Consider the following 20,000-nt stretch of genomic DNA (forward strand, 5'->3'; position numbering starts at 1 on the left):
ACGCACGCGCGGGGCTGCTGAGCTGACCGACCGATCTCCGCGTCCTCAGCGCGCGTCGACAGGATTCCCATCACCCCAGGAGGAAGCTGCTCATCATCTCGATGAAGGTGCACTATTCCCAGGTAAGCCTTTTATTCTGGAAGAATGGGAGCCAAACACGCGCAAGTCCTCAATGGACCGAACCGCGCACAACACGCGATTACGCATCTCGACCGAAAAGTATCATCCGCTCGTAAAAGTCTTCATAAAACTTTGTGCGCGTTGATTCCGATGAATTGTGCGTGAAGCAGAAAAAGGAGCATCCAGGGAAATGAGCTTTAGGGTGACGTGCACTTCAAAAAGTTCTCGTGGGTTTAATGCAAATATCCTTCTAAATTTTAAAATGATATTTAACCATTGGACTCAAATATCGTCAGGTTTGTTCAGTATATATTAAAGATGATATCTGTTCCGCTCTTTTAAATGGGAAACTGGCGTAAACACAAAAGGTTGGATTCATGCCTCTCCGTGAGCTTCCTGATCTCCAAATGTAAAACATTCTAACACTTCAGTTCATTTCCTATCGCATCTTTGCCAAACCTCCATGGATGATCCTCGGGATGGCTGGAGACACGGCGCCCGTGACCAGCCTGTGGTTCCTCTACGTCCATGACCTTCCCATTGATTTCAAGTTTATGTCACACAAGGTCAAAGCACGTCTTGTAAAACTGAGAAGCTCCAGGTGTTTATCTCGTTTATGGAGCTAGATCTAATGTGCAACACGTGTCTGGAATTGGGCATGTTGGCGTGTGCTCGCGTTGCAGATGAAACTGAAAGCCTTCACAGACAGAGAGCAGCCTCTTCTTATTGGGAATATAAGTCAATGGTCAATAAAACAGGTCACGTATGCATGTGATCAATATCTGAACTGGTCAAGTGGTTTAACTGCTGTAGGAAATCCCATCAGATTAGAGTGTTGGGGGTAATAATTATGTTTTTGAGTTGAGGTCCAGAAAACATCAGATGTGATGCTTTTGGGAACAGGAGAGTTCTTGTTTCAGTGGAGACTGTTGTTGATAAGAGAGTCCCAATTAATTAATGATAAACACAATCGTTGTGGTAGAAAATATAGCATCTTTTGAGGTCAAAGGTCTTGCTCATCCTCGCAGACATCAATCCTCGGAGCTAGCTGGACCACATTCTGGACCAATATTTCAAAAATCTTCCATGAAAGTCGTAACCAATATCTTAAAATACCGGAGTAGATGCTGGCTTGTATTGGGAGCAGGTCAGACCTGCGCTCCCCACGTGAGCCGGAGCTCTGCGAGGGCCCGCTGCAAGGGAGCGTCCTTTCATTGATTTGGTATTAGCTTCGCCAACTCTGACGCCCAGCCACTTGTTTGCAAATGTGTCCCATTTGGGGGGCTTTTCAGACGATCGCTAAACATGGAAGCCAATATTTATCCAAGCTTTAACAGGTTCATTACAGCCGCTGCGGATGGTTCCATAAAGCGCCCGGTGGAGTTTATCCATATCCACTGAGCATGTGACAGTACAGTCAATGGCTGCGATCATTCCTCATCTGCTTTATGGCCACTGTGACATTTATGGCTGTTGTGGGGTTAAAATGGGAGCATTAATGGATGCAAAGGGCAGGGGTTGTATTCAGCATGTGTTCAGCTTTTAATCAAGTCTCGCCAAGTTACTCGTCTTACAGCCTCTCTGTACGTCTCAAATGTGCTGTGAATGTTCCTGATTGAGCAGTAACAGCTTGCTCAATGGACCGACTGTGTAAATCTAGAGACAATAGCACAATTAGTGACCGTAACAGTAGCGTAACGCTAATGATGGATATTATTGTATCTAGTATTTAGAGGGAGTGTGTAATATTAAAAGCAATCACCCGTTCTTTGGTTGGTGTTGCACAAATTGAAGACTTTCTTTTGTCTTTCTTCCCCCGTGGTTTCTCCTCAAGCCCAACGAACTTGTGCTATTTATCATCTCTTTTCTGTCTCCTACCTTCCCCAACTTCCCCTTCACCCAGAGCATCTGTCTGCTTGGATGGCGTGCCCCCTGTTTTGGAGTCACTGACCCCTTTGGCTCGCTTCCCTCCCCACCGTCTTCCACTTAACCCCATATTTCACAGCTGAACTGCGGCTAATTTCCCCCCAATCGTCTGAACACTGCTCTCTCTACTGCCAGAGCACGCTTAATTACCCACAATTAAAGGCAAACGCTAACGAGAAAAATTGCTCTGTTATGAAATTACTTCAAAAGGACTAGAGTAAGTAGAATGGATCGAAGCCAAAGTTGCCTGAAGCCTTCGGGGGGGGGGGGGGGGGGGGGGGAGCTCCTGCGCTGCTCCTTCCCTCGAGCTGTCTCCGAAGGAGGCAGAAAGTAAAGACCCCACTGGCGACACCCAAAGCCCAAAATTAGAATATTCAACAGTTAAACTCCAGTGTTGATAAAGAGGAAGCAGAAGAATTCACTTTAGTAATAAAAGAGGTGATTCTAGCAGTATTGTTGTGAAGGAGGAACCTTTGATGGCAACTTTTGTTGCTTTAATCACGAGGGACATTTTCCAACCGCTGTCTCGCAGAGGTCCAAACAAGAGGGACGGTTGGGCGTCACCTACTGAGCCCAGGGTGACAGCCATCTTCTCCTCAGCAGATCAAATATCAACGATTTTTCTACCTGCTGACAATGTTCAGAATTAAATGTTATTAGACTCTTTTTGTCTTTCTCTCCCTGTTGGGATCCAGGAGGGGTGAAGGCAGGTGATTCCCCTGAATGAGTCCCCAGCTCATTACTGCCCCCTCTGTGAGTCTCGTTTGATACGTTGCTCAAGGGTACCTTGGCAGTGCTCTGATGGTGTCCTGCCCCCCCACTGGGGCTTGAACCAAAACCCTTTGCTTCTCAGCCCAGTCCCCTGCAGACTGAGCCACTCTATCACAGTCAGAAGGCCTTTAGTCAAAGTGTGTGTTCACGCCCAGGATGCCGTTGGGAAGCGAGATCTTCCTCAGGACCTGCAGAGACAGCAGCAATTAAGCAAGAAAGCCTTTGCATCACTGTGGCCACAAATGAGATACTTGAGGTTCCTCCCATATTCCATAAATATTCCATATTCCAGAAACATGCACATCAACAACTGGTGTGTGTGTGTGAAGCCACGGTGCCGGGTCCAGGGTCCACTCTGGCCTCCACTGGAGACTGCTGGTTCAGTTCCCAGCACTGCTGGTGGGCTGGATAACATGAAGACAGCGACCCAATGACACCAACGTAGACCGATTAGACCCATTACTCTGTTGTGGACATTTACGCTCTCTCGTTTCTACGCCTGTAAAGTCAGATAATCACAGGAGACGTCTGGAAATTGGCTGGTAAAATTTCATGAACATTCTGCACCAGAGGTGAATTGAATTTCTCCTCCCAGATGTTCTCCCAGATGTTCTCCAGCAGCACCTGACCAAAGGACCAACTGCTACCCCGACCTTCCATCCCATCCACTCTACAGCCGGCAAAATGAAACAAATAAACACTCATTCGGATTATTTAAGTCCAGTTTACACAGCAGGAAGCGGGGGGGTGATGGGGGGGGTGATGGGGAGGTGATAGGGGTGATGGGGGGGGTGATGGGGGGGCAGAGCTATATGGTGCCTGGATAATTCTAACAGTGGTTGTAATAAGTGCAGCAGCTACAGTGATAACAATTAGATTTGATTTCATTTGAGAATGCCTCCACAGCTGCTCCCCACTCGCCCCCTTTACCCCCACCCATCCAGACACACACACACACACACACACACACACACACACACACACACACACACTCTCCACCCTCCTCTCCCCCTAGATTAAAGTGGGTGTGTTAATTCCGTGGTGTAGCGATCGAACAGCTCTGGCAACAATGGGAAATGGGCTATTGATCAGAACAGCTCAGATTAAGACTAGGCACTGGAGCTCTTTCTTTCTCTCTTTCCCCTCCTTTTCTCTCCATTTCCCACCTTCTTCTGCCTGTCTTCCTGTCCACCTCACTTGTGTCACCCCCCCCCCCCCCGTGCTCTCGCAGCCACGGAGAAACCGAATGTTTGCATGAATCTTTGTCCTCCTCCCTTTAAATGCAGCATTTATTGTAACGTGTTGCTAAAGCTGCCGCAGGAACTTCGCAGCTTTTTAACGCGTCTCTGCGCTGCAAGTTGACGTCCGTTCACGTGAGATTTAAGATCAATCGCTCATAGGTACCACAATCAAAATCTGCCCCATCAAAGCAGCTCACCCGCAAAAATTAGCTGTCATGATTGGACCGCGGGACAGAACACATTGGATTTGCATCGAATGGACATAAAACGTTCCAAATGTGAGGAGACAGCAAATCCATACGGAGAGAAGTGAGCCAGGAAGCCCCAGTTCCACTCATATTAATTAACTAAGTCAATGGTGATGTGATAGGTCAGTTATGCCTCTACTGGCGCCTCTGGCACAGTCACACATAGAGACCCTCTCAGGTGTCACACCTGGACTCTCCAGCTGCTGATGGGGGGGGGGGCAGAGAAGATGAGGGGGGGGGGGGGGGGCAGAGAAGGTGAGGGGGGGGGGTGCTCTGAGATTTTACAAGCTACAGGAATCGTTTACTATGTTCTTCTTTCTTTAAGATGCCCCCCCCTCCACCCACCCACCCACCCACACACACACACACCTACACTTACACACACACACACACACACACACACACACAGCAACATCCCCGTCAATATTGCCACCACCCTCAGGGAATTCACAGTATTGGCAAAGCTTTCATCTGCTGAGTATAAGTGTATGATATGTATGATACCCTGCAACCCACACACACGCACACGCACACGCACACACACACATATACATGTTTCTGGACTGGTCAACCCGCGTGAGCTGCTCTTTAGTTGAATTTAAGGCTGAGATGTGGCGCTGACACTAGAGGGCGATAACGCGGCGCCTGTGTTGTTGCGCACGTGATCACGTTGCTCCGCTCATATTCATCGATTTTTAATTAGAATTATAGGAATTTAATGTTTTTCTATGAATGTTTTGTTTAGTAAAGGTGTCAGTTGGTGAAAGATTGCGTCTCTTAAAATGTGCAACTGTCTGATTGTGTAACGTGTCGCACGAATTGGATTCAACAAATTAAAAAGTCACTTAAACTTCATTGTGGAGTTGAATTGGCTCCGTGACCTTTGACATCTCACATTCGCTTTAAGTGAGATGAATCCCTCACCGCTGGATGAAGCCCTTCAGCCCCTATACGTTGTTTAACGTATATCTGTGCAGCGGCGCGGGTCGGCAGCTCTGGTTCCGGCCTTATTCTGCTCCTCTCAACGTCGCTCTCAGGCCTCGTGGCCGGATCTTCTCTTTTTGAGTCACTCTTGATTTGCTCCAGTTTGCTCCACCCAACTGGGTTCGGCTGGTTTGTCTAATTGATTATTAAGGTGCTGATTGGAGATCAATGAAATCATTCTCGTTTATTAAAGAGTCCGACTGTCTCCTGACGTCGGTTTATGGCGACAGCGTGAATTGTGCTGCAGGTTCCTGCTAAACTGTCCAGTTAAGAATCATCTTCCCACTGAAGACAGTTATTCGGATTAAAGCACAGAAGAAAATGAGATCTGCGGGATCTGACTGGATCCCTCTGGTGTGTGCAACCCTTCATGTGTCCACATTCTTTTCTTCCTCTTTTCTCTCTCTCTTTCTCTGCGTCTCTCTCTCTTTCTCTTTCCACCCAAATATATGAGACACGGGAGCGGAAACGGGTCGAATCCTACTTCAAATTCTCTTTCCTCTCGGCTTGTCGACCGGGGAAAACAAACCGACCCGAGGCATCGCGAATGGGGATTTATTAATTAACCACACACGCGCGCGCGCACACACACGAGCGCAGAAGGAGAGGCAGAGTGATGCACACCTCCCCCTCCCTCCCTCCCCCCCCCTCCCCCTCCTCCCCCTCCTCCCAGGGTTGGTTCAGGTTGCCAGTTGCTGTCTCTTCGGTCGCCGCGTCGTCACAGTCAACGCGCGCGGATGGACTCTTGTCTCGAGCCGGGAGAGCTTTGACTGCGCGTCCTCAACATAAATAGATTTTAAAAACCCGCCAGGTATGTTGTTGTCTCGTTATATTTCCTAATTCTGTGTATTTCGTTGTGTTCCTCGGGGGGCTCCAAAGTTGCGCACTTCCGTCCCGCTGTGATGAAGGAGCGTTTTTGGGGGATCATTGTTGGAGCCTCTCATCTGGTGGCAGCTTCTCCTTTATTCCACTTTCTCTGCTCTCCACTTCCAACATCAGTTTTCGCAATGCAAAAGTTGAACCTGATTCTTACGTGTTGTTTAATTTCCTGCAAAATTGAAGTTTTTTTGCGGGGCTCGCGCTTGTGCACGTGTAGAACGTTGAGGCGTGAAGGTGCCACCGATTGGCCCGGATCAGCCTCTAAGTGCGTAAGTGTGTGTTAGTTTAGAGCGGCCATCTCTCACCTCCAAAGTCCCCCCCCCCCCCCCCCCCCCCCCAACCTTTCATTTACCTTGATGCAGCCTTTAGCTTCACGCGCGTGTTGCCCAAATGCGATTGCTGTATTCGCTCGCTTGCGTGTGCGTGTGCGCGCGCTCCTGTTTATATGTGTGTTTACTGCTGTTGACTTTGAAGACTAATGATATAAACCAATAATTAACATCTCTGTAACAAATGATCTAATTTCCTGCTTCAACTTTGGCTCCAGCTCATCTGATGCGTCGTTATTTATCAGTTTTAATTGAGCTATTTTTCTAAAAATACTAATATTTTTTAGAGTAAATCAAAAGTGGTCCCTCCAGAAAGGACCAACCTTCGCGCCCGTCCGTGCGTTGGAAAATTCAAATGTCTAAAGTTTTTCTCGTTGAACGGTGAAATGTGCGCGTCGCGGGGAGTTTGTGCACGCGTCGATACCAACTTAGCATCTCGGTGAGAATCTGCGGATTTTCCCCTTCTTTTCGGCGCTTCCCCCTCGCAACTTTGATGCATATTTATGCTCGCCGTGGGTGGACTCCATCAATTATTTGTACCAGCATATTTCCAGATAAACAGAGTTTGTAAATCGATACCTGCATGTAACTATTGCAGATTAAGAGATCGATCGGTGGATCCACACTAACCCCGGTGTTGTTTTGGTGCCGTCAGTGCTTCACATCTGACTCTGCGCAACACCAGCCGACCTCATCCAAGTTTTTAAAGACTGGTTTATGCGTGTGTCTGCGTGCACGAGCGAAGGTGCGCGCCTCCGGGGACAGACGCCTGGATTTGGGAGCTTTTGATTAATTTAATTGATTGCGAGGAGTTGGAAAATAAATATTGTGCAATAAAAATAATAACACAATATTCGTATCGCCGCTACTGTTGCAATTATTGACATTATTACAGTAGATAATCAACAGGAAAACAAGTTCTGGGTGTCCGGAAAACCAAAAGTTGTTTTTAACTTTTTAATTTCAGACGTTTTACCATTTTTGTGAGTTTTCTAACCTTTAGTAACGCGTTAACTTGTCTTCTTTCGGTTTCCCCGCTTATCCGCTCTTAATATTTTGGAGAAGATTGAAACTAAGTGAAATTTCGGGAAACTGTTCCTCACCTCAAGTCAACCATTATCACTGAGTCATTTATTTTCGATAGTCAAATTGTCATTTAAACTGTCATTTAAAATTATTATTATTATTATTATTATTGTTATTGTTATTATTATTGTTGTTGTTGTTGTTGTTATTATTACAATTATTAGTAGTATTATTATCATTATTACGGTGGTTAAAATAACATTAATTTATTCTTATTCTTGAAGGTTTTCTTTTAAAACGAATAATCATCAATTAAGACTTTAACCTTTACTTAAATTAACCTATACTTAAATTAACAAAATTGACCTATACTTAAATTAACCTAGACTTAAATTAATACAATTAACCTATACTTAAATTAACCTATACTTAAATTAACAAAATTAACCTATACTTAAATTAACAAAATTAACCTATACTTAAATTAACCTATACTTAAATTAACAAAATAAACCTATACTTAAATTAACCTATACTTAAATTAACAAAATTAAACTCGACTTAAATTAAGCTATACTTAAATTAAGCTATACTTAAATTAACCTATACTTAAAATAACCTATACTTAAATTAACAAAATTAAACTCGACTTAAATTAAGCTATACTTAAAATAACCTATACTTAAAATAACCTATACTTAAATTAACCTATATTTAAATTAACCTATACTTAAATTAACCTATACTTAAAATAACCTATACTTAAATTAACCTATATTTAAAATTAACCTATACTTAAATTAACCTATACTTAAAATAACCTATACTTAAATTAACCTATACTTAAAATAACCTATACTTAAATTAACCTATACTTAAAATAACCTATACTTAAATTAACCTATACTTCCTTCGCTTTCAGCGCTGTTAAATTCGTGCCTTCTTGTTTTGATTCTATTGTTTTTGTGGTTATTTCTCTTATGCATTATCGAGGTTATTTTTTTTAAACAAATAAAAATGAAACAAATCTTTCAGCGTTTCTTTTCCTTTAAATTTAGCCGTATACCAAAAAGAAGAGAGAGATGAATACTATATTTTTGTAGCAGTTGGGGCCGCTTCAGTTATTTGTGTGCATGATTTTAAGAATTATTGCCTTGAATCAATCCGTTTATTTTATGTTATTTCACTTTTTATCTCCAGAAGAAACACTTTTATTCCTCATTAGATTTTCGGATTGTTCGTGATCGTAAAGCAAGAATTTCAAAGCTTGAAATCAGCCTTTCTTCCTGCTTTATTCCATAATTTCATTCGCCCGTTTTAGACCTTTTTGTTCAACCTGTGGAGGTTTCGTGTCTCTTCTCGTCTCCATCCGGAAAAGAAACTTCTGACACGCGCACTCGATTTTATTTTTCTAAATAACTCTCATCCTTAATGTGTTGTCATCTGGAAACCAATTTTATATGATCAAAGCGCGGCTAGTTAGTGCAGTCGATACCCTCCCCAGCAAGCTGCTCTATCGATAACAAGCCCCCCCCCCCCCCACACACACACACACACTCACTCACACACACGCACACGCACACACACACAGAGCCCCTGCGTAAAACACAAACCTGATATAAACTTAAATGTTAATTAATGACAGACCACAAACACATGAGTCCGGGCTACCGCAGGTTTAATTAGCCAACAGTAACGATGACGTGAGCGCGGTCACGCTCGCGTTACGTCACTTGCGTTACTTCAGCGCACGAGTTAAAAAGAATGATTGATCTGTCGACGGGGGAGGTCACGTGGGAAAGCGACACAGCGGCCCCGGTACAGCTCAGCTGGACGCGGACTCATTTATTCATTTATTCATTTATTTATTTATTTATTGGTGAACAAACTCTTTGCTGTTTTTCCTTCTTTTGTAGTGAAGCCTTCGTGCACTGCGGCGGTGGCACCTTTCCCTCCGCTCCTCTTTCTTCCGACTCAGACCACCGCGGCCCAGCAGACCCTCCGATCCGGGGGACGGAGCTCGGGCTTCGGCCTCAGGTGAATCGCTGAGGCGGGCCGACGCGGGAGTCCAGGTGTGTGAACCTTCTCCTCATCTTCATGTCGTTGTCAGTGCTTCTTCTCTTTCAATCAAAGTCATCATTTTTCTTTTAGACAAGGCAAATATAAAAGGCAATTTGTATAGCTAGAAAAGGGGGGAGTCATTTGTTACATTAATGTCACACGCACGCACACGCGCGGCGCCTTCCCTTACACACACACACACACACACACACACACGTACTGGTGCCACAATCTTTTAGAGGTACACCCATCATCACCTGTGTGAAATACTGCATAAAATTGAGTTCTGTTTTTCTATTTTGAATTCTAACATGTCAGTTTACCCCAGACCAAGCATATAAAACTGGCTTCATTGTATGGTGAGATTTCTTTGCCGTGCCTACAAATGCTGTGGAGTACATCAGAGCAAACTTGAATAATCAAAGGTGTCCAGTGTGCCAGGAAACAGCCCTCTGGCCAGAACCACTCTCACTCACACTCTCCACTGCTACCTGGAATCTTCCTTCAGCTCCTCTGCTAATATCTTCCTGTCTGATATTAGCCCCTCAGCGCACCCTAAAATGTATGTTTCATTATTCATTATTCAACTCTCATTACTGTTTAGGCAACCTCGTCTCCCTGTTAGACTCCACGCCTATAGGTCAATTGAAAGACTCCTCTGTATCTTTCCCATCACCTCCACTACTCTGTCCTCTTCTCCCCTCCCTTTCCCTCCTCTCTCCCCTTCCTCCCATGGCCCTTGCCCCCCCCCCCCCCCATTGTTTCTCGCTGCCACACCTGGTAACTACAAACTTGTACACAATAATAACAGCTAGATGCATCTATCTCTCTATCTAACCTGTCAGCAGTTAGTGGAGTGGCTGAGAGACTTGCAGGCGTGAAAGGTCAGTTAATCAATGGTGCACAATTTGACAAATCCCGGCGTCTCTTATCATCCTCACGGGCGTTTAGGGCCGAAAGGAGGACCACCGAGATAAATGCTTAATCCTGACTGCACCGTGTGTGTGAGCGAGAGAGACAGCTGTGAGGGAGATGGACATGCAAAGGTTAGGAGGTGTTGTGGATGGTAGTGGGGGTTGGAGGGGAGGCCTCCAAAAGAGTTGAGCTAGACGGAGACGGAGGTGGAAGTGGCTCAAAGCACAAGCGAGGTGAACAAATGCAGCCGTGTTTGGAAATGACAGATCGCGCGTCTCCGTCACTATCAAACAAAGAGCAAAGAAACGCCGGCTCAGATCATGGACGAGCGCCCGGGGCTGGACAGGCCGAGCAGGGGGCTCCTGGGCTGACACACAAAAGCTGCTCCGCTCTCAGTCGTGGCTCCGCCGCTGTGTGTAAAGTTGAGAAAAAGCCGAGGAAAACAAAGGTGTATGAGTGCTTGAATTCTCCTGTGGCATGTTAGCCCGCCCGCAGCAGAGTGCAACCAAGAGGAAAATGAGCTTTTGTCCACAAGGCTGCCTTCTTTTTGTTCCCCTCAGTTTTTTTAGGAGGGGGGGTTGAGCTGCAGGGCTTTGGATGGTGGCACAGTCTGTACGGCCTCTATCAGCCGTATGCTATGGTAGCACCTATGCTAACAGCTGCCTTTTGGCATCTTACAGCTTTGACTGTGGTGTGAGTTAATAATCCAAACCAAGCCGTCTCCACTGAACAGATTACTTAAATCTGGGTTTACATATGAGCGCGTGGCTTTGAGTAATGACACACACCCACACACACACCCACACACACAGACTCAGTCCTTTATCTTCATCTCAGTACAGGTTTGTTGTAATTCGATTGAGATCAGCCACACTGGCATGACAGCACATCCCAGTACTGCCAAAGCACTTAGGGAGGCAATGACAGGGTCCCATAGACGTTGTGAACAGTAAACCAGGCAGGGAGAAACACACACACACACACACACACACGCGCACACGCGCACACACACACACACACACACACACACACACACACACACACACACACAGATGCACACCGCACCAGACAGAGACAAGAAGTTGGTATGAAACTGCCAAAAGATAGATAGATAGATAGATAGATAGATGGATGGATGGATGGATGGATGGATGGATGGATGGATGGATGGATGGATGGATGGATGGATGGATGGATGGATGGATGGATGGATGGATGGATGGATGATGGATGGATGGATAGATAGATAGATAGATAGATAGATAGATAGATAGATAGATAGATAGATAGATAGATAGATAGATAGATAGATAGATAGATAGAATGGAAAGGTAAAAAAATAGAGAGAACAAGAGGAAAAAGGGGGAGAGGAGCTAAAATGTTTAAGAGTGATGTACGAGAAGAGTGAAGAGGAAGAGATTTACTAGAGGAGAGATTAAGTCAAGTTGTCCCCGGTCAGTCATTAATCCGACTTAAGAGCAATTAAGGTGAGACTGATTCCTTCCTCGAGAGAAAGCAATAGATGGAGCGAGTGAAGAGAGGCGGGAGAAAAGGGTGAGACGGGGTGGGAGAGAGGAAACTGGTGATTGGGAGAAGTGGCAAAGAAGAAGGTGTCTGAAGTAGGAAGGCTACTTTATCTCACAAGCTGTGCTACAAACGTCATGAGTTCATCATCAAAACGGGTCACAAACGGAATGTTCAGTGACTCGTGATGCTAACGAGCTGAGGGACCAGTCGCATTGTGGACGAAGCCCTTTGGACCCTAAGGAAGGAGCGCTCTCCTCCGTTCCGTATTCCTCTCCGACCGCTCCAACAAGTCCCTCCGATCCCTGCTCAGCACACGCTGCTCTTCCAGATATGTATCGGAGGCTGCAGGGTCGACAGCGGAGTAGCGTTTCTGTGTCTATTGGGAGATGGTGGCCACGATAGCTCAGCCACTTGACACGTACACAACGGTACATAAATCAAATGCACACACACATGCACTCATTCCATTTATCTCCCACTCACGGCTCGGCAGCAGCAGCCGACTCTGCATGGAGTCAAAGGGAAAGATTGCGGCCTAGCTTAAGTAGCAAAGTAACGGATAGTCGTAAATGTTTGCTTCTGTGGCCCGCCGCCGGATTGTTGAGCTGTTTGCAGTGTTTTGGGCTCTTTTGTTGGATGTGTTTGAAGTATAACACACTCGATGGAATCCATAATTGCTGTTCCAAGCAACAACGATGTGTTATTATGAAGCCCATTAAGGAGAAGAGTGGCACAAATTGAAAGCAGAGGTCATCGCCTGTGCTGGGCGACACTTTAAGCATCTGAATTGAGGCGGTTAATTTCAATGGCTCATTGCTGCCAAATAGATTTTTCTAAGAGCAGCTCGCCTCTCCTTTAATCCAACTTTTCTCCGACCAAGAGTCTTTCTATTTTTCTGTGGTGCATCCTTCGCGCGCTCTGTGTACCAATCTGTAGCCCATCACAAGTCCCAGATTGAGAGGCCATTTGGCTGCTGTTGACAGGAGGGAGCAGCTATCGACAGGACCCTGCCGGGGAGGCGTGTCTCAGACCCCACATCCAAAGCATTTGTGGCGTTTAATACACTGTAGCAGTGGTCTTCACAGCCCTCACCCTGCATGCTACTGCCATCGGGATCAATATGCACTGGGTTAGAGAGAAATGGACCATCTGATGCACTTTCAGGGAGACGGGAGAGAGGAAAACGACCGAGAGAGACAGAAACAGCGGGGAGGAGCGGGTCGGCCACTGGTTCAGAGGAGAAAAAATCAGGGAATGAGATTGAAAAAGGGGATATGGTGAAAGCAAAACGAGGAGGCGAGAAGTGAAGAAATGATTAGAGCCACAGTTAAAAGGTGGAGGCACAAAAATGGATGGTGAGAGAGCGAGAAGGTGGTCAGCGCTTGAAAGAGACATTCAGCGGGGAGAGAAAAGAGATTGGAGTGAAGAGATTCCCAAAAAAGAGGAAAACTCTGGGCACCTGGGAGGATGCACACAGGAAAAGAAAAAAGACATAATGGAGGAGTGGGAGATGGAAGGGGAGGGGGAGAAAAGAGAGAACGAGGGGGAAGGTGGAGGAGGCAGGATTGGGAAAAGGAGAGGGGGGTAAAATTTCCATCAGGTTTTCAATTGGGGCGGATCAATAGTGTATTAGAGCTCACCTTGACCCCGTCTCTCCCCCTTTTCCCGGCCCAGCACACAGGCCAAGCTACTCTTTCTCACAGCGGGGGGCCGAGAAGGGGAGCGATTGCATTATGGCCACCCTTTCTCCGACCAAAGTGGCAGAAAATGGTACAATAAAAGCAGGAGCAGACAAAAACTAAGTCACGGCAGAAGCAGAATGTGGGGGGACAAGAAGTAAAAGGTGCCGAGGGAACATCAGGAGGCACCAGATGGAGGTTTGGGTGCTTCTGGAGAGGAGGATCGGCTCAATGTGGAGGCCCGTGTGGCACAGTAGAAACCCCAGAAGGTGAGACCTACAGCCGGCCATCCTCACACACACACACACGCACACACACACACACACACACACACACACACACACACACACACACACACGCACACACGCACACACACACACACACACACACACACATACACACACACACACACACACACAACCATGTGCAGGAACCTTGTGTTTGGGTTAGGGTTAGTGTTGGTGCCGCTCATTAAAAATGCCGCCGACGTGTCTCCGACTGGGATCGCCGTGGTTCCGATGGTCGGCTGGTCGACCGGACCTCTGCCTCTCGCCCTGTTGGCCGTCGTTGTAAAGATCTGACTCACTTCCAGAAGGTGACAGCAGCAGACATCATGACAACGTGAAGCTCATCCGTCTTTATTTGAAACGGTGACTAAAAACGTTGAGGCTCAAACCAAAAACCTTGGTGAGGACATTCTAACAGAACAAAGGGGATTATTCCATTCGGGAGTTTGTTGTCAATGGTGCAGCTTGTACTCAGGTGTTGATATTCTCTGGGTTACTGGTCATACTGGGAGACGCGAGTGGTTTCTGTTTGGGCCTCACTCATCTCTGCTGCTCCGCGCCGGCTGGACGCTGGTTTTATGTTTTGAGGACACTAAACTTCCTCCTGCAGGTTCTGCTGGAACACCAGAACTGACACAGGGGGCATCCAGAGCACACGGGGGGAGGTTGAATAAAAAAACATTGATCTGGAAATTTAGCATTTAGACACAGTTTACAAAGTGACAAGGGTGGGGGGGCACAGCGGGAGAGGGGAGACATGACAGCAAGTTTTCAATAGGTCAGCTCTGTCGACATGACTAAATGTATCTGTGATGTGCGGCAGCGCACAGCAGCAAATAAACATGACGGGACTCTCGGAGTCCTTTTTCCCAGCGATCCGTCTCTGGTTGAGAATGTGATTTAGCTGTTTGGACAGGAGCTTGTTTGGGAGAGCGCAGCCCCACCAGCAGCTCCGTCCTCGCCCCCTCCCCATTTCCTAATGCTGTTCCTATATTGTCACCCATCCACACTCCAGTGCACATGCACACGCAAGTGTGCGCGAAAACAACACACAAAGGTGCGTGACCATGTCTGCACGTGCGCGCGCGCACACACGTGGACTGTCCCACTTGCTGAGGGGGAGAAAGGGAGAGAGTAAAAAGGAGAGAGAAAAAAAGAAATCGATCGCCGGGGATAGCGGTGCGCGTCGGAGAATCGTATCTTGTCAAAATAATATATTACCCTCATCCCCGCCTGATCGATGCGGTGGATTAGGGACGGAGGGCTCCCTCTCCCCCCTCTCCCCCCTCTCCCCCCTCTCTCCCCCCTCTCCTCGCTTCTTCCTCCTCGGTGTTTGCTGCAGTTTAATATTTACCTCCGTGAAACAGCGGCCGCGACGGCTCTCGGCCCTAATTGATTCCGACACATGGGGCTCTGTGCTCGGCTGCGGATGAGAGGAGAGGAAGGGATGAAGGAGGCAAGGAGAAGTGAAGGGATGAAGGAGGCAGAGAGAGAAGTGAAGAGGATGAAGGAGGAAAGGGAGAAGTGAAGGGATGAAGGAGGCAAAGAGAGAAGTGAAGGGATGAAGGAGGCAAGGAGAGAAGTAAAGAGGATGAAGGGATGAAGGAGGCAAGGAGAAGTGAAGGGATGAAGGGATGAAGGAGGCAAGGAGAAGTGAAGGGATGAAGGGATGAAGGAGGCAAGGAGAAGTGAAGGGATGAAGGGATGAAGGAGGCAAGGAGAAGTGAAGGGATGAAGGAGGCAGAGAGAGAAGTGAAGAGGATGAAGGAGGAAAGGGAGAAGTGAAGGGGATGAAGGAGGCAAAGAGAGAAGTGAAGGGATGAAGGAGGCAAGGAGAGAAGTAAAGAGGATGAAGGGATGAAGGAGGCAAGGAGAAGTGAAGGGGATGAAGGAGGCAAAGAGAGAAGTGAAGGGGATGAAGGGATGAAGGAGGCAAGGAGAAGTGAAGAGGATGAAGGAGGCAAGGAGAGAAGTGAAGGGGATGAAGGGATGAAGGAGAAGTGAAGGGGATGAAGGGATGAAGGAGGCAAGGAGAAGTGAAGGGATGAAGGAGGCAGAGAGAGAAGTGAAGAGGATGAAGGAGGAAAGGGAGAAGTGAAGGGGATGAAGGAGGCAAAGAGAGAAGTGAAGGGATGAAGGAGGCAAGGAGAGAAGTAAAGAGGATGAAGGGATGAAGGAGGCAAGGAGAAGTGAAGGGATGAAGGAGGCAGAGAGAGAAGTGAAGAGGATGAAGGAGGAAAGGGAGAAGTGAAGGGGATGAAGGAGGCAAAGAGAGAAGTGAAGGGATGAAGGAGGCAAGGAGAGAAGTAAAGAGGATGAAGGGATGAAGGAGGCAAGGAGAAGTGAAGGGGATGAAGGAGGCAAAGAGAGAAGTGAAGGGGATGAAGGGATGAAGGAGGCAAGGAGAAGTGAAGAGGATGAAGGAGGCAAGGAGAGAAGTGAAGGGGATGAAGGGATGAAGGAGAAGTGAAGGGGATGAAGGGATGAAGGAGGCAAGGAGAGAAGTGAAGGGGATGAAGGGATGAAGGAGGCAAAGAGAAGTGAAGGGATGAAGGGATGAAGGAGGCAGAGAGAAGTGAAGGGATGAAGGAGGCAAGGAGATAAGTGAAGGGGATGAAGGGATGAAGGAGGCAAAGAGAAGTGAAGGGATGAAGGAGGCAAGGAGAAGTGAAGGGATGAAGGAGGCAAGGAGAGAAGTAAAGAGGATGAAGGGATGAAGGAGGCAAGGAGAAGTGAAGAGGATGAAGGAGGCAAGGAGAAGTGAAGGGATGAAGGAGACAAGGAGAGAAGTGAAGGGGATGAAGGGATGAAGGAGGGAAACACTGGAGTGTGATCTGGCCACATGCTGTTTATGTTTATGTGAACTTGGACTCAATGCATCCTGGTGTGTGTTGTGTGTGTGTGTGTGTGTGTGTGTGTGTGTGTGTGTGTGTGTGTGTGCGTGGGTGTGTGTGTGTGTGTGTGTGTGTAACCCTAACCCACGAGTGGCGACGTGAGAAAAGGTACAAGTGAGTTACTCACTTTTTTTACCTTTTCTCACGTCTTTTCGTCCACTTTCCCTGTAACATCGGGAATATTCCCAACTGCTTTCGTTCTTTCCGCTTCGCTAATTTTTAAAGTTAAGATTTGGGAACGTTTTCAGCACGTTTTCCGATCATAGAGCTTCAGAGAGGACAGAAGGGCAGCAGGAGGGAAAGAGAGGAAGCCACAAAGGGCAGAGGAATTAGGAAGAAGACGGAGAGTGGGAATCCCGGAGTAAAGAGGGATGTGATGCTCCTGGTCGGGAGGGATGGATGGAACCAGTCGCACAGAGGAAATGGATCAGGAAGAATGAAGGGAAACGGAGAGGAGGTGGAAATGGGACAGCTGCGGAAACGTCTCTGGGAGGAGGAAGAGAAACGGCCGGGATGAGGAGCGAGCAGAGCAAATGAGAGGGGATTAAGAGAGCGACACCAAGATGGATGGAAGTGGGGGGGGGGCATGGGGGGGGCAATAAAAGTGGAGAACGGGGAGAATGATGGGAAGCAAAGAGCTTGTTGCAAAGGTGACAGAATGATATCAGGTGGGATAGACAGAGAACAGGAGTAATGTCTGGGCGCGAGGCGGCGGCGGTGGGGGGGGGCGACGGTGGGGGGGGGCGACGGTGGGGGGGGCGACGGTGGGGGGGCGCGGGGGGCGGGGCCATATTTTCTGCTGAGGGAACTGGGCTGTCAGGCTGTTCCACCAGCTCAGAGCAGCTCTATAAAACACAGGGAGCAGGCGGCTCGGCTGAGTTATGTGTATATCTAGGCTTTGTCAATACTTCTTTCTGTCTTCCTCCCTCTGTACCCCCCCTCCCTCTGTACCCCCCCCATGCCCCCCCTCCCTCTGTACCCCCCCTCCCTCTGTGCCCCCCCTCCCTCATTTTTTCAGCTCTAATTGTGAACTCCGCCCTCCCTGTTCCAGCAAAGTGCCTTTTCCTGGGGTCCGAGCTGGCCCATTTGTCTTGGTTCCTGTGAAATCGCGTCCTCACATACCTGCACATGGCACACATTTCTCTGCCCCCCCCTCTCTGCCCCCCCCCCCCCCTCTGCCCCCCCCCTCTCTGCCCCCCCCCCTCTCTGCCCCCCCCTCTCTGCCCCCCCTCTCTGCCCCCCCCCTCTCTGCCCCCCCCCCCCCTTCCCCCGTTAAGAGGCCGTTTCCAACCATGAGCCGGAGGAAGCTCTCAGCTCTACTGGTGGTTAAAGTTCAGGTTCACATCACCGCATTTGTGCTTGAAAACTAAAGATCTGTGAAGATTTGTGAAAAAACTGATGATGATGATGGTGATGATGATGATGATGATGATGGTGATGATGATGGTGATGATGATGATGGTGATGATGATGATGGTGATGATGAAGATGATGATGATGGTGATGATGAAGATGATGATGATGGTGATGGTGATGATGATGATGGTGATGATGAAGATGATGGTGATGGTGATGGTGATGATGATGGTGATGATGATGATGGTGATGATGAAGATGATGGTGATGATGAAGATGATGATGATGGTGATGATGATGATAATGATGATGGTGGTGATGATGATGATGAAGATGATGATGGTGATGGTGATGAAGATGGTGATGATGAAGATGATGATGATGGTGATGGTGATGATGATGGTGATGATGATGATGATGGTGATGATGAAGATGATGGTGATGATGATGGTGATGATGATGGTGATGATGATGATGGTGATGATGAAGATGATGATGATGGTGATGATGATGATGGTGATGATGATGATGATGGTGATGATGAAGATGATGGTGATGATGATGATGATGATGGTGATGATGATGATGGTGATGATGATGATGATGATGGTGATGATGAAGATGATGATGATGGTGATGATGGTGATGATGATGGTGATGAAGATGGTGATGATGATGGTGATGGTGATGATGATGATGATGGTGATGATGAAGATGATGATGATGATGGTGATGATGAAGATGATGATGGTGATGATGATGATGATGGTGATGATGATGATGATGGTGATGATGAAGATGATGATGATGATGGTGATGATGAAGATGATGATGGTGATAATGATGATGATGATGATGCTGGTGATGATGATGATGATGATGATGGTGATGATGATGATAGTGATGGTGATGATGATAACGAAAACAGACTTGTTTATGTTGGTGGTTAAAGCTCAGCCTCCAGCACGGGGGCGTTTTAGGCTTCAGGTTTGTCAACCTTTCATCCTTAAGAGGGATTTTGATGATCCGGTCCAACACTTCCATAAAGAACCATTTACACCGTTTTAGTTGTGAAACGCTTCAATGTGTGGTCTTGGTTCTATTGCTAATGTTGCTAATGCTGCTAATGTTGCTAATGTTGCTAATGCTGCTAATGTTGCTAATGTTGAAGGTTTTATCACTTCCTTCCCGTGCTAGCATGTGTGCTCCTCAGTGGCGTCGGCAACATAAACTTCAGGGTTCATTGATATTACGTCCATTTTATTTAGAATCGACTGTGTTAAAACTACATTTGGAGCGAGAACACTTGTGGATTGTTGAGACCACACGTGCACTTTCTCAGGCCTTCACGTGCACTTTCTCAGGCCTTCACCTGCTTCAGCAGACTCTCAGTGCATTTCTATGCATTTCTAAGCATTAATAGCTGTGCACGTATGTGCACGTTTTGTGTGCGTGCTCCTCATTCAGCCTCTTTCTGTGCAGTGATGTAGCACCGGGTGGTATCTTGATTAATTCATGTGTTTCTGGGGAGACTCTCGTCCTCTTCCTCATTTGGCATGAGTTAGTATCCTGAGTGCAGGCCTGTGGAGGCCCGGGTCCACGGGGGGGGGGGGGGTCTCCACGGGGGGGGGGGGGCGTCCTGCAGGTACGCAGCTCCAGCTGCTGCCTTCACACCTTCTCACCCCCTCACAAATTGCCCTGCTCTCCATGTCATGTGTATTCAGGAGGAGCAGGAGGAGCCTCCTCAGATGTGTCCG

At 47.3% G+C, this 20,000-nt stretch overlaps 1 protein-coding gene across 2 annotated transcripts in view; it reads left to right on the forward strand.

Annotated features, from left to right (window-relative positions):
• Positions 1–20,000, forward strand: part of erfl1 (Ets2 repressor factor like 1) — a 41,289-nt gene that overhangs the window by 471 nt on the left and 20,818 nt on the right. Inside the window, exons 1-2 of one of the 2 annotated variants that reach the window (XM_029839330.1) lie at positions 1–122; positions 9,441–9,596. The exon at positions 1–122 is cut by the window's left edge and continues 471 nt beyond it. The gene's annotated coding sequence lies outside the window, so the exon portion shown is untranslated. Of the gene's footprint in view, positions 123–5,980; positions 6,102–9,440; positions 9,597–20,000 lie in introns of those variants that run through there. The other variant, XM_029839329.1, reaches the window with a different exon arrangement.

The sequence above is a fragment of the Takifugu rubripes genome, chromosome 7 (assembly GCF_901000725.2).
Source record: "Takifugu rubripes chromosome 7, fTakRub1.2, whole genome shotgun sequence".
In the NCBI taxonomy this organism is placed as follows: domain Eukaryota; kingdom Metazoa; phylum Chordata; class Actinopteri; order Tetraodontiformes; family Tetraodontidae; genus Takifugu; species Takifugu rubripes.